Source organism: Pleurodeles waltl, chromosome 2_2 (assembly GCF_031143425.1).
Source record: "Pleurodeles waltl isolate 20211129_DDA chromosome 2_2, aPleWal1.hap1.20221129, whole genome shotgun sequence".
In the NCBI taxonomy this organism is placed as follows: domain Eukaryota; kingdom Metazoa; phylum Chordata; class Amphibia; order Caudata; family Salamandridae; genus Pleurodeles; species Pleurodeles waltl.
In genome coordinates, this window is record NC_090439.1 from 1,102,730,055 (window position 1) to 1,102,743,500 (window position 13,446).

The 13,446-nt window shown below is 47.4% G+C and overlaps 1 protein-coding gene across 1 annotated transcript in view; it reads right to left on the bottom strand.

Annotated features, from left to right (window-relative positions):
* The window catches only part of LOC138274708 (protein brambleberry-like), a 117,812-nt gene extending 107,998 nt beyond the window's left edge, over positions 1–9,814 (bottom strand). Inside the window, exon 1 of the mRNA XM_069219015.1 lies at positions 9,717–9,814. The gene's annotated coding sequence lies outside the window, so the exon portion shown is untranslated. The remainder of the gene's footprint in view (positions 1–9,716) is intronic.
* Positions 9,815–13,446: the final 3,632 nt, after the last annotated feature.

The following is a 13,446-nucleotide window of genomic DNA, read 5'->3' on the forward strand; positions in this document are numbered from 1 at the left end:
TTCACCCACGCTGATGTATATCAGCAATCATGCAATTATCCATAATAGGTTAGTCTACAAGGTAACAAAACCACCCCAAGGCGGTACAAACGTAAAGCTTAAAAGCCCACAATACTTACAACAGGGCAAGGCGCTTGCGCATTCGACCTCAAAATTAAAAACCAATAAAGATTGTTAAAAAAGGAATTACATTCTTGCCACGTGGTTTTCTTCAGCATCTGTCAGGGGCATGACATAAAAAGCTGCTCCTCACCCCTAGCAACCCAATACAGTACTAGACTAACTGCTTGGGACCATTCTGGTACAAAGGAATAACCTGATCTATTCAGCAAGGTGCTGTATTTAAATAGGAGGGCATCCTTGACTTTTGGTAAAGTTACAGTCTCTTCACCACTTTGAACTATTTTCGCTTGCTCTTCCACCTTCTTGTACCTTACGATTTTGGTGAAAGTAGGTCCTTGTGCCACCTCCCCTGTGACAGTCTCCAGTCCAGCCTGACCTCTGCCATCCTCTGCTTCCTGGTTTCTGCTCAATCGTTGTCTGCTCCCGTTTTCCTTCTGTTCTGCTCGATTTTGCTCTGTTTCACTTCTCGTTTTCTGCACCTCCCCCCCTTTTTTCCTGCACCTTTTCCCCTCTTTCTGCTCGTTTTCTTCACCTTTTTGCCACTCTTTTCTTCTAGTTTTTGCCCTGCTGCCTTATGTGCTCCTTCTCCACTATTTCCCCATTTGCCTCTTCCTGCCTTTTCTGTCTCTGGCCACCCAGCGCCCCGCTCTGCCCACAGGACCTACTTAAAGGAGGTAGCATAACCCCACTGAGCACATCCTCATGCCAGCTCCCCTGCGAGTCTCCTGTCCAGCCCGACCTCTGCCACCCTCTGCTGCAAGGTTTCTGCTCATCGTTTGCTCCTTTTTTCCTTTCTTGTCCTGTTCTGATCATTTTTGCTCAATTTCACTGCTCGTTTCCTGCACCCTTTTGCCCCTCTTTTCTTGCAACTTTTCCCCTCTTTTCTGCTCATTATTGCCCTGCTGCCTTTTTTGTTCTTTCTCCTCCCCATTCCCTTCCTCCCGCCGTTTCCCCACCACCCAGTGCCCCTCCCTCCACCCAGGACCTACTTAATGGAGGCTGCAGTGCACCTGCGCACTGGGTGCGCTGCCAGCAAGCCCATCTAAGGCCGTCTATGCCTGGACCGTGTCAAGCACCAGAAACCGTGGACCGCCAGCCACCCAACTGCTACTCCACCGAGGAGCTCAGCCATGAATTCTGGGTGCCACAACAGCTGCTGCACCACATCCCCTCCTGTGACCAAAGGACCTTTTACCTGCCAAAACTGAAGCTTCTCCTGCAGCACCAAGCCGCAAGCCCACACAGGATCCCGTGTCACACCCACCCGGAAAGGTACAGTCAACCCAGAACCTGTCGGATGTATCCTACTCAACGCTCGATCCCTCTGCAAACATGCCACGCAAATCTGGGATACCTTCACCTCCCTCTCAACAGACGTTGTCTTCATCACTGAAACCTGGCTAAACCCAGACATCGCCACTGCAACACCCAACGGCTACAAGATCATACACCGAGACCGCACCAACAAACACAGCGAGGGCATAGCTATCATATTAAAGAACACCAGTTGATGCATCACCACAAATGACTACACCTCATGGAACACCAATTTCCAACTACAAACCGACACCAAAACTACCCTAAGAGGCACCCTCTTACACAGACCCCCAAGGCCCTGACCAGCCTTCTGCGGCACCATCCCCAACATCATCGCACCACTAGCCATCGACTACAACCACTACATTCTACTCAGCGACCTCAATTTACACATCAACCCCCCTCTGCCCCCCAACAAGCCCAACTCCACCACCCTCCTAGAGAACTTGAGCAACATAGGCCTCACCCAACTAGTCAATGTACCCACAAACAAGACGGGACACACTCTCTGCCCCCTCTTCACCTCCAGTGACAGAGTCAGAATCAGCCATGTCACAAACGTCTTCTAGTCAGACCACAGCATTGTCCACTTTACCTTCACTGACGCCCAACACACCACTACCAGGAACCACAGAGCCAACTACTGCAACTGGAGCAGAGTAACTGAATCACAGTGGACATAGACACTCAACTCATCCAAACCCAAGGCCTCATTCAACCTAGACCAGGCCATCATGAACTTCTCCTCCTGGATCACCTTATGCACCAACTCAGTTCCTCCACTGAAACCAGCCAGAACCAACAAAATCTCTAGCTACGCAGCTGGTACACTCCAGAGCTCAGAGCCAACAAGGGCAGTTGCTACAAACTCAAGAAACAATGTCGATCCACCAAGAACCCCTCAGACTGAACAGCCCACCAACAGCCCTCAGTAACTACCACTGACAACGCAGGGAGGCCGAGAGCGGCCATCACTACTGCATCGACTCAGCATCCAACGGCACAAAATAACTTTTCAAAATAGTCAAAGAATACTCCAATCCAGCAGCCACAGAGAACACCATCCACCCCACAACACCCTCCCAGACTTCTTCCACACCAAGAACGCCACCATCCACAACAACTTTGACCCCAATCTCCAACCTCAGCTCTTTCAACCCTCCTCAGCTCACACCAACAGCACGATCTCCAAGTGGACACTGCTCACCACTCAATCCACGTCATCCATTCACTCGGGGGCACCCACCGACCCATGCCCCCACCACCTGTTCAACCTCAAAACCAACCTCATTAGCACAGAACTCACCAGCATCCTCAACACCGCCATCACCTCTGCAGTTTTTCCAGAGAAATGGAAACATGCAGCAATCAAACCCCTCCTGAAAAAACCTCAGTCAACCCCAACAAACACAGGATATATTGACCCATCTCTCTACTCCCCTATCCTGTCAACGTACTCTAGAAGGCCATCAACCAGCTGCTCGCCAGCTACCTGGAAGAAAGTAACCTACTGGACACCACTCAATTAGGTTTTCATTCCAACCACAGCACCGAGACCAAACTCATTGCCACCACTGACATCAGTACACTCCTCGACCGCAGGGAAACTGCCGCCCTGATCCTCCTCAAACTATGAGGTGCATTCAACACTGTCTCCCACCACACCCTCATCAACAGACTCCACAGCATCTGAATGCAAAACAGCACCCTCAAATGGATCGCCTCCTTCCTGACATGACGCACTCAGAGCGTCAGACTACCCCTTTTCACCTCTGCACCGAAGAGAATCATTGGTGGCATACCCCCAGGTTCATCCCCCAGCGCCTCGTTGTTCAATACCTACATGACCACCCTGGCTGACATCGCTAGATCCCACGGACTCAAGATCATCTCCTATGCAGATGATACTCAACGGATCCTCGCACTTACTGAAGACCCCTCCATCACCAGAACCAATTTCTACAATGCCATGACCACCGTAGCCGATTGGATGAAGACCAACTGCCTGAAGCTCAATTCCGACAAGACGGAAGTATTGATCTTTGGGGAAAACACCTTCATTTGGGACCATAGCTAGTGGCGAGCTAAACTTGGACCCACTCCCACAGACCACACTCGTAACCTTGGCATCATCCTCGACAGTGAGCTGACCATGAAGTGACAGATCAACATAGTCGCCTCCTCCTACTTCCACACCCTCCACATGCTCCACAGAAAATTCAGATGGATCCCAGCCAACACCAGGAAGACTGTCACTTAGGTCCTCGTCACTAACAGCCTTGACTATGGCAACGTGCTCTGCGCCAGCATATCCTCCCAGCTCCTAAAGAGGCTCCAGGCAATTCAGAAAAGCACCGCCAGAGTCATCCTGGACCGTCCCCGGTGCTGGTACATCACCTTCCACCTCAGAAACCTCCACTAGCTCCTCCCCCAGAAGAGATGTCTTTTCAGGCTCCTCATGTACACCTACAAATCCCCACATGATCAAGGATCAGACTACATCAACCACCGTCTACACTTCCACTAACCAACCAGAAACCTATACTCTTCCTCTCTGGCTCTCCCACATATACCCAGAATCTGGCACAGCTGCAGTAGTGCCTACTCTTTTCCCTATATCACCGCCAAGGCCTGGAACAACATCCCTCGCTGAACTGCACCCTCACTGGCAGACTTCAGGAAGAGACTCAAGACTTGGCTCTTCCACAGAGACATTGCACCCCAGTGCCCAAATACCCCCACAAGTGACAGCGACAGACTCTACAAGTGACTGATTGATAGCGATGGACCCTCACAGATTGTTAAGGAAATGAGCGAACTTCAGAAGATTAAATAACTTGGAGGTTTGGACTGTAGTGTGGAAAAAAAAAAAAAAAAGTGGGGGGCAAAAAGTTTAAAAGCACATAAGCCGGTTGAAACACTGTTTTATAACAGGAGCATCAACCTTGTATGCAGCACAGCCAGGCTAGATGTTCAGGATATATCCACTTAAGATGCATTTACATTCAATGAAAATCATTTCCAGTCAGTCTTTACCCTATACATCTGGCAAGGGACGCCCCAGTTTTAGAAGCAATGTACCACTTAGACTAGAAGTAGAGCTAATGTGTGACAACTTGATTTCTGGGGCACCAGGGCAGTTGGGTGGATCCACTTGTATCAACTGGAGTTAGGCCACAGTACAACAGGACCACAAACTAGATAACCAAGTAACCCTATTCAGCACTTGACTGTCCCTAGCTAGCAAGGCAGAGCAGCCCAAGGCTTACTCAAGGAGTTGAGGTGGGTTAGACTCTTAGAGTACAGTTTCCACTGTAATACCAAATAAGATAAATGCTCAGTTAGTACTTTACTTTATATAAGGAAAGTGCTTTAATATGAGCAAAACAATACACTAGACATAAAGCTAAGACACTCAGTGAAAACCAGAAATCTCTATGGCCCTTTGAGCCAGAGTGCAGACCTCAAACAGTATTTTAGCACCTATACACTAAGTACTATAAAAACAGTTAAGACTGGAGTATATACACCATGTTGCACAAGGTTACTTTTGAAAGTTAACCAGTAGCAATAGTTACAGCAGAGTGATTTGGGGTTAGCAGTTGGAATCAAATGTTCCCAGTGTGACCACGGTCTACCTCTGCTCCCCAAGAAAGGAGCAGACGTGTTCACCCTTTTTTGGAGAGGACAACACTTCGCTGGTGACAGGGTCTGGTCAGGGGTGCCTGGTGTCTAAGAACAGTTACTGGAGGCCCACTCGTCCAGGAGCTACACCCAGCTAGCTGTAGAAGGGTAGTTGCTGCCCAAGGTGCCAATACACAGATACCCTCAGATGACACAAAAATAAATGGAAGGCTGTACTTCAGAGCAGACTGGTCACGGTCTAGGGTTTCTAAGGGCATTCTATAAGACTGTGCCATTTGTGATGAGTGAAGAACAAACAAGGGCAAAAGCTGGAGACCACACAAGTCCTTTGACAGGGACCAAGGGTTCAAATGGCAAGTTCTTCAAAAGGGCAATCTTCTTCAGCTACAAATGGTAACTTGAAGCACCCACTGCACAGGCTAGGGGTCAAAGACAAAACAGCCGCACCTTCAATGATAGTAAGGAACTTGTCCGGTTTACTTTGTTGATGATGTGCAGCAAGTTCTCTCATTATGAGCAGGTGCCTAGAGTCTCCTTGTGACAAAGCGGTTGCCCTTCCACATGTCCTCACGGATAGGTTTCAGCTCGGTAGCCTAGCAGAAAACAGCTAACTTATGCCACCAAACTGGAAAAAGCATTTCTGAGTGCTTATCTGGTAACAGAAGTACCTTCTAAAGCCCAGACCCTGTTCTCCGGTCGGACAGGAAAAATGATAATCAGAAGAATTCAACTCCTGGGTCTCCACTTACTCAAACACTTTTTATGTGTGGTTCTTAGGAGACAAGCAAAACCTTGGATAGCATGGTGGTCAACTGGGGCAGTATTATAGTTCCTCGACGGACAAGTAGGTACAATCGGGGTTTGCCACTTTTGAATTCCTGGTTCCCTTCCTGTGGGGTGTTTCTTACATGTCCCTGTGTGATCACAGCATGGGGACAGACTGGTTCGTTCCTCCCCATCCCTTGGTACTTGTATGTGCTATACCCAGAGATAAATTGACTCTCAGCACATGGTCCCAGCTATAAGAGAAGGACCATGGCCCAGGGAGTGGAGGGCATCCCAGCAGAAGTAAAGTCTGAGCTCATCATATCAAAGAGCTGGTTCCTTTTCCAATCCACTGAACTTCAAGGACTAGGGAGGGACCCTGGAGTACTGTAACATTCACCAGAACAGCTACCACAACGCCTCATAATCCATCCTCACCCAGTAAACATACTCTCTCAACACCAAACTCCTAGACATGGTAGAGGTTAAAAGAACCACTGTAAGGGGGACTGCACAGACATCACCAGAAGGCAAGTACTCCTAAGAGGTACAAGAGCCCTGGCTATAGATCATCACTGCTGTCAATCTACCTCAGCCTCGGTAGATAGGGCAGTGGCAACTCTCTTTCTAAGGGGGCAAACTCAGAGGGAGGAAGTTCCTCAGTAAATGCACGTGATTTTATATCCACACAGGTAAAAGTTTTAAATTAAAAACTACATCAATTTCCAAGTGACTTGACAGAAGTTCAAGAGAATTCTTTGGTTCACTTCCGTGTACTCTTAGTGTGGTATAGACTCGGATACCAGCGGCCAAAGAATGCAACACGCTGGCGTCGTTTCCACAGAAGAACTACTCCAGCGTGAAACATTCCCAAACGTAAGGATTTCTAGATGAAGAAGAGCTTTGCTTCTAGATAGTGGGCCTCCAGAACTGTTGATTTTGCTTGTAAGGTACTCAAAGTGCCACAGTATAGCACTTTGCACGTGATGCAGGCTCTCTTACATGTACAGCAAGCTTCTGGGAATAGCAATGTTATGCACGTCAATACTGGTGTAATATGCTCATATTTCTTGATACCAGAGTTCACCTGTGCCTAAGAGTGTAGAATGACTTAAGAACCCAATATATTTAAGTATATCGGTAAGACACATAAGTATCACTTAATCCCAATTAATTCAGCCTGGCTTTCCTACACCACGTGTTTTGGGCCTCAGACTGTGCCTGGTTTACTTGAAAAATATAAATCTGCTTTTGAACCAGTCACCACGGTTATGGTACTGGTATCTCGGCCAGGCAGAAGTCAGAGATGGTTCCTTGAAGGAGAGACAGGATGATTAGTGGGCTGACTGGCCTGATGTGTTATTTCATTTTATTGCTGGCGGTACTTTATGAAGCTTCATACGATGCAGGTGATCTTTGTGACATTTCTGCCAGCCTAAAAAATGTACACATGTGGGCTTTAAAGGGGGGTGGAGGGGTCCTGCAAGGGCTCTGGTCTGGCAGCAATTAAAAACAGACTTGAAACAGGTCCCTACGGAGCTCTACATTCATATCCTCAACTTTACAGGCCAAAACACTGGTCCTTTCTCACCACTTACCAAATCACTGTAAAATTCCTTGAGGTATAATCTAGGACAGCGGTGTAGTCCCTATTTTTTTTTCACGTTTGACTTCATCTTGCATTCCCTAAGAGTATCAGATATTGCCTTTCTGTAGTTTTATTCTTATGCAACATAGGACGCTTGCACAGCCCATAATGTGAAACCGGTCATGCCTAGGTGTCTGAGTGAGTTCAGGGCCTTATTATAGCCTTAGAGCCCGCTGTAGCGGGCTATACCGGCCATCAAATGCCAGCTCCAGCATTCAAGGACTGAGCTGAAGGTGAGGGCCTTTAGCAAGGGAGTGGGATTTTAATGGCCGGTACAGCCCAGCTACACAGGGCTATATAAGGCTATAAGGCTATTAGAACATTCCACCACTAGAAGGAAGAATGTTCTAATAAATAAAACAAACGCCTCACAGAAAAGAACGGATCATTGGAATGTTGGGAGCTCTATTGCACACAATGATGTGCTCTTGGCTTTTACTGAATAGTAAAAGCCTGGAGCATCAACATTCCAAAGTTCTTTGTTAACAGCAACAGCTGTGAACAAAGGCCTCACGGAGCCAGAGGGGATTTTAATTCCCTTGGGCTCTGTGAGGACTTTGTTTTATTTATTAGAACATTCTGCCCTCCAGTTGCAAAATGTTCTAATAGCCTTATAGCCCTTCGTAGCTGGGCTATACCGGCAATTAAAGTCCCGCTTCCTTGTTAAAAGGCACTCGCCTTCGGCTCAGGCCTTTAACAGCCAGTAGAGCCCGCTACGGCAGGCTCTAAGGCTATATTGATGACCTCTGGAGTTGAGTCTGTAGACAGAGCGAGTTTCTCAGAGTGCTGTTAATGCCCCATCCCGATGTTAAGATTAAATGCCCATACAATACTTGGCCTCTCTACAAAGCATAGAGCATGATGATCACGTGTGCCAACTGTAATCGACACTGTATGTTGAAGTGTGTGAAGGAGGTGTGCAACGCTGTTGAAATATTGACAGTGCCAAAGGAAAAGAGAAATGCAGCCTTGAAAGACCTAAAAAAATAACAGCGATGAAGAGGATGAGATGGCGTGAGAGAGATGCAGAATTTCAGAAAGATGTTGGGTGAAAAAGGGGTTGAGTGTCTAGCAGAGTGATACGCTGCAAAAGAAAGTGGTGCGAATGAAAGAATGCAAGCATGTCATACACTCCTGAGAAAATTACCCCTCGCACAGACCTTAGCAGTTTTTAACTGACAGTTTCATATTTTCAGAATTTAAACATTTGCAATTCATACGATTCACATTGTCATTACTGTTACTCATCTGATACTACTACCAAGCATTGTCAATACCCATAGGTCCAGCTTATTTAGGCCTAAATTCGTTGGGAAGACTGGATGAAATAACAGAAAGCTCAAAAAGAAGCAACAAATTGCTGGAAAGATGGCACTTTTTGTGAAACAAAGGATTCCAGTTCACATACTTCAACCCACACCTTTGAGCCATCCATCTCATAAAGTGTCCCTAGTCACATCTTTTAATAACCACCTTGTTAATCCTACTTAAAGCACGCACACCCAGTGGCCCCTTGCCATCAGGGTGACTAATCCAGGACGGTTTCTCTAGCCCATTGCACTAAGCATCCCGAGGCTAGCCTCCGGTTAACCCCCTCATCTCCCCTTACCTCACCCAAAACACTTGCACGCAGGTTCATCGTTTTTAGGGCCCACAGGATGCACAACTGCCACGATCTAAAGTGATGTAGTCTGACACGAGATGCCAGTTTAGAGGGCATCGACGCATCAGATGCCAACGTGTCATCAACGCAATGCTCCAGTCTTAGATTTGTATATGAGCAAGTTCAATTAGTTCAACTAAATGAAGTGAAGCAGGACCACAAAACCCGAAACGCAGTAGATCGATTACAAAAAAGACTACGTCCATTTAGTTACTGACCCGAGGCGTCATCTATTTCTATAGTGTTTGATGCGAAACATGCACCAGAGGACAGTACACTATAGTTTTCATTTTAGGGCTCAGAGAAGTCAGCTAGACTCGCCTCCAACTGCGCCAATCAAGAGCAACGGCCTATAACCTCCGCCCCACTGGATACTGGAAAACACATGCCACTGAAGGATTTAATAGGAAAAAAATACATCGCCTTAGATAGCAGCAATATTTTCGCCTCCCTTGAAGTCTCAACGGTACCCTGCTCTTAGACTGACCTTACGGCTCTATATAAATGATACTACGCCAGTTTAATGAGCTTCCGCTGCTAAAACAGCCACTGTACCTGATGAAGCAAGGCAAAGGTCCCTGCTTCCGATGCCAGCAGCTTACAAAGCCCGCTCCCTGCAAGAAGCAGCCGCAGCCACGCCCACGAACCAAAATGGCAGCCACCTGAGCAGGTGATCCAGACAGGTGAAGCCATGCTAATGAGCGTGATGACGTCACTCGGCGGGGGCGGGGCCAGTGCGCAGGGCCTTTGCAAGACTTTTGAAACAGCCTCGGCGGTTCCTGGTGACAAAGAATTGTTAAACTGGAGCTAATGTAGCGCCTTAAGGCCAGGGATGAGCGTTCATTCTATCAATGAAATCTGTAACACTTGGAAGTTTAAATATGGCCAGTTCAGCCCCGACAAAGACTCACGAGGTACTTTGCCAGTAAAAGCACATTAAGCTGTCCCAGTCAAGGTGTAAGTAACTTACTCGTATCTGTTTCACTTGCAGTGATGTAGTTGCATAAACTAACAAGATACCCCAATAGGACTGGCTATCCAGGTGCATAACTGCCACTGCTGCCACAGGGGCCCAGAGATTTCAGACACTGATTATTGATTAATTAGAACAGCAGCCAGTGAGCTAATATCAATCCATCTGAAAGATGGAAGAATAGTTGCTGTACAGTGCAAGACTACAGAACCCTGGCTGTTGAAGACAGTGTGTAACAAAAACAACAAGCAGTGCCAAAGCCAAAAGGTCTGTTCAGTGAAACCTATTGGCTTTTCCAATGGTTTTTGGGTTAGAAAGCTGCTACGAACCCACGCTGGCTATTTTGTAACATAATTTTTTCAAATATGCCATATGCACACTCATGGCAACTATGCCAAGCCAAGCAAGGACTTGATGCACTGTACGTCATATTGCCCTAAATCCTTGCTTAATATAAATGTAAAACTATTCACAGACATACTGGCACGCCACCTTGGCTCACACACGCAGGACTACTCAATCAATCAATCAATCAATCAATCAGGGATTTATAAAGCGCACTACTCACCCGTGAGGGTCTCGAGATGCTGAGGAGGGGAGGGGAAGAAGGTATGGGGAAGGTGCTGCTACTGCTCGAACAGCCAGGTCTTGAGAAGTTTCCTGAAGGTAAGGAGGTCTTTGGTCTGGCGCAGGTGGGTGGGAAGAGTGTTCCACATTTTGGCGGAGAGGTGTGGAAATGATCTACCACCGGTTGTAGTTCTGCGGACACGTGGGACGGTTGCGAGGGCGAGGTCAGCGGAGCGGAGATGCCAGGTCGGGGTGTAGAAGAAGAGTCGTTTGTTGAGGTATTCTGGTCCGGTGTTGTGCAGTGCTTTGTGAGCGTGGGTGAGGAGTTTGAAGGTGATTCTCTTGTTGACTGGGAGCCAGTGCAGGTTTTTCAGGAGGCCTGTGATGTGTCAGTGGTGGGGGTTGTCGAGGACGAGGCGTGCGGAGGTGTTCTTGATGCGTTGCAGCCTCTTCTGGAGTTTGGCTGTGGTTCCTGCGTAGAGGGCATTGCTGTAGTCCAGCTTGCTGCTTACAAGGGCTTGGGTGACTGTTCTTCTGGTTTCAGTGGGTATCCATTTGTAGATCTTTCGGAGCATGTGGAGAGTGTTGAAGCAGGAGGAGGAGATGGCGTTGACTTGCTGGGTCATGGATAGTGAGGGGACCAAGATGAATCCTAGGTTGCATGCGTGGTCGGTGGGAGTCCAAGCGGTTCCGAGACTGGCAGGCCACCAGGAGTCATCCCATGCGGAAGGGGTGGAGTCGAAGATAAGGACTTCCGTCTTCTCCAAATTGAGTTTGAGGCAGTTGCTCTTCATCCATTCGGCGATGGCCTTCATTCCTTCATGGAGGTAGGTCTTGGCAGAGTCCTTGGTGAGGGAGAGGATCAGCTGGGTGTCGTCGGCGTATGAGATGAGGTTGAGGGATCGGGCGATGTTAGCGAGAGCGGCCATGTAGACGTTGAAGAGGGTGGGGCTGAGGGACGGACCCTGGGGTACGCCGCAGATGATTTCGGTGACCTACGAGCGGTATGGGGGAAGGTGGACTCTCTGGGTTCTGCCGGTGAGAAAGGAGGTGACCCAGTTCAGGGCTCTGTTGCGGATTCCAGCATTGCTGAGGCGTGAGCGTAGGGTGTGGTGGCAGACGGTGTTGAACGTGGCTGAGAGGTCCAGGAGGATGAGGGCCGCGGTTTTGCCGCTGTCCAGTATGGTTCTGATGTCGTCGGTGGCGGTGATGAGGGCGGTTTCGGTGCTGTGGTTGCTGCAGAATCTGGATTAGAAAGGGTCCAGGGTGCGGTTCTCCTCGAGGAAGCGGGTTAGTTGGAAAAAGGGTGTAGCGATATACGTTTGGTCTCAATATGGTGTAGTAATGATGTAATGATCCTAGGATCAGATTCAGAATCTATGAAGAGAGGGATTCTGGAATGGTGGGGGAGAAGGAGTTGGAAGCTGGAGGATGAGGAGGTTATGCTGGGGTCTTACCGTGTTACTACTTATTCCTGGATATTACTGAAATAAAGGATTATTCCTACCTATGTATTGTGAAATCTGTACATATTTTGGCGACGAGGGACTCTGGGCAGGGGACAGAGTGTGGAAGGAATCAAGTACCCCAACCCCTGGGAGCTACCGGCTTTACAGAAGTTTCATTTCTACAGCCTGGAAAAACGTCGAGGATGTCACTGGAGAAGCCCACATGATTGTGAGTTTTATTGTCTTGTATGTGAAGGAAAGAATTCTCATTTGCATTGAGGAAGGACCTCTTCGTGTTTTTCTAATATAAATACTTGTAAAGAAAACAGATTAATTTTTGGTCCGACACGTGGGTTGTTTCCGTTTTTGATTGGAGTCAGGAGACGGTTAGGAGTACAGGCGCATGCCGCTGCTCGCGCACAATTGAACATAAACTCGAAGAGGAACAAACACAGCGCATGTCACTCCTCGCGCTATATTTCAAAATAAACAGAGATGGTTGCGAGGTGGTGCAGGCGTGTGCCGCTTCTCGCGCACAATTGAACATAAACTCGAAGAAGAACAAACACAGCGCGTGCCACTCCTCGCGCTTGATTTCGAAATAAACAGAGACGGGCGACGCGCGCAGGGAAGTGAATGCGCATAATTGATTAAATATTGCAAACTCTTCGCTGGAGCGTGTGTAGTGGAAGAGACAGCGCGAGGAGAGTAAAAAATAAATACATTAAAACGTTTTTCACCCTACCTTACGTTGCTTCTCTAGTAACTCTTCATTCTCGGAGCTTGCACATGACATACCAATAGAGGAAGGACTATTAAATCTAATTCAAGAAAAAGAGAAAAGAGACTACAGTGAAGGATTTAGTAAAAGACTAAAGGAGAGTCTAGAAAAAAAAAGTGGGAAATGAACATCTGCAATTAGTTATTTTAGATTGCTATTTTACTTATTTATTTTAAATTGTTATTTTAGTAAATGTTGGTAGTTTGTTATTTTCTATTTTTTGCAGGTATGGCTGAACAAAGTATTTCCGCCCCGCCCTGTTTTTTACCAGTACCAAGTAAACCATCCATTCCACGGAAGAGATGGAAAAACATTTTTACCACTTACTTATTGGCAATTGGAGGAGATAAATATAGTCCTCTTAGGAAACAAGCAATCTTACTGCATCATTTGGGAACTGAAGGCAGAAGAATTCACGACGATTTGCCAGAAGTATCCTTGGGTACTGGTGAAGGACAACCTATAAATCTTTACGATATGTCCTTACAGATGTTGGAAAAACATTTCACACCAAAA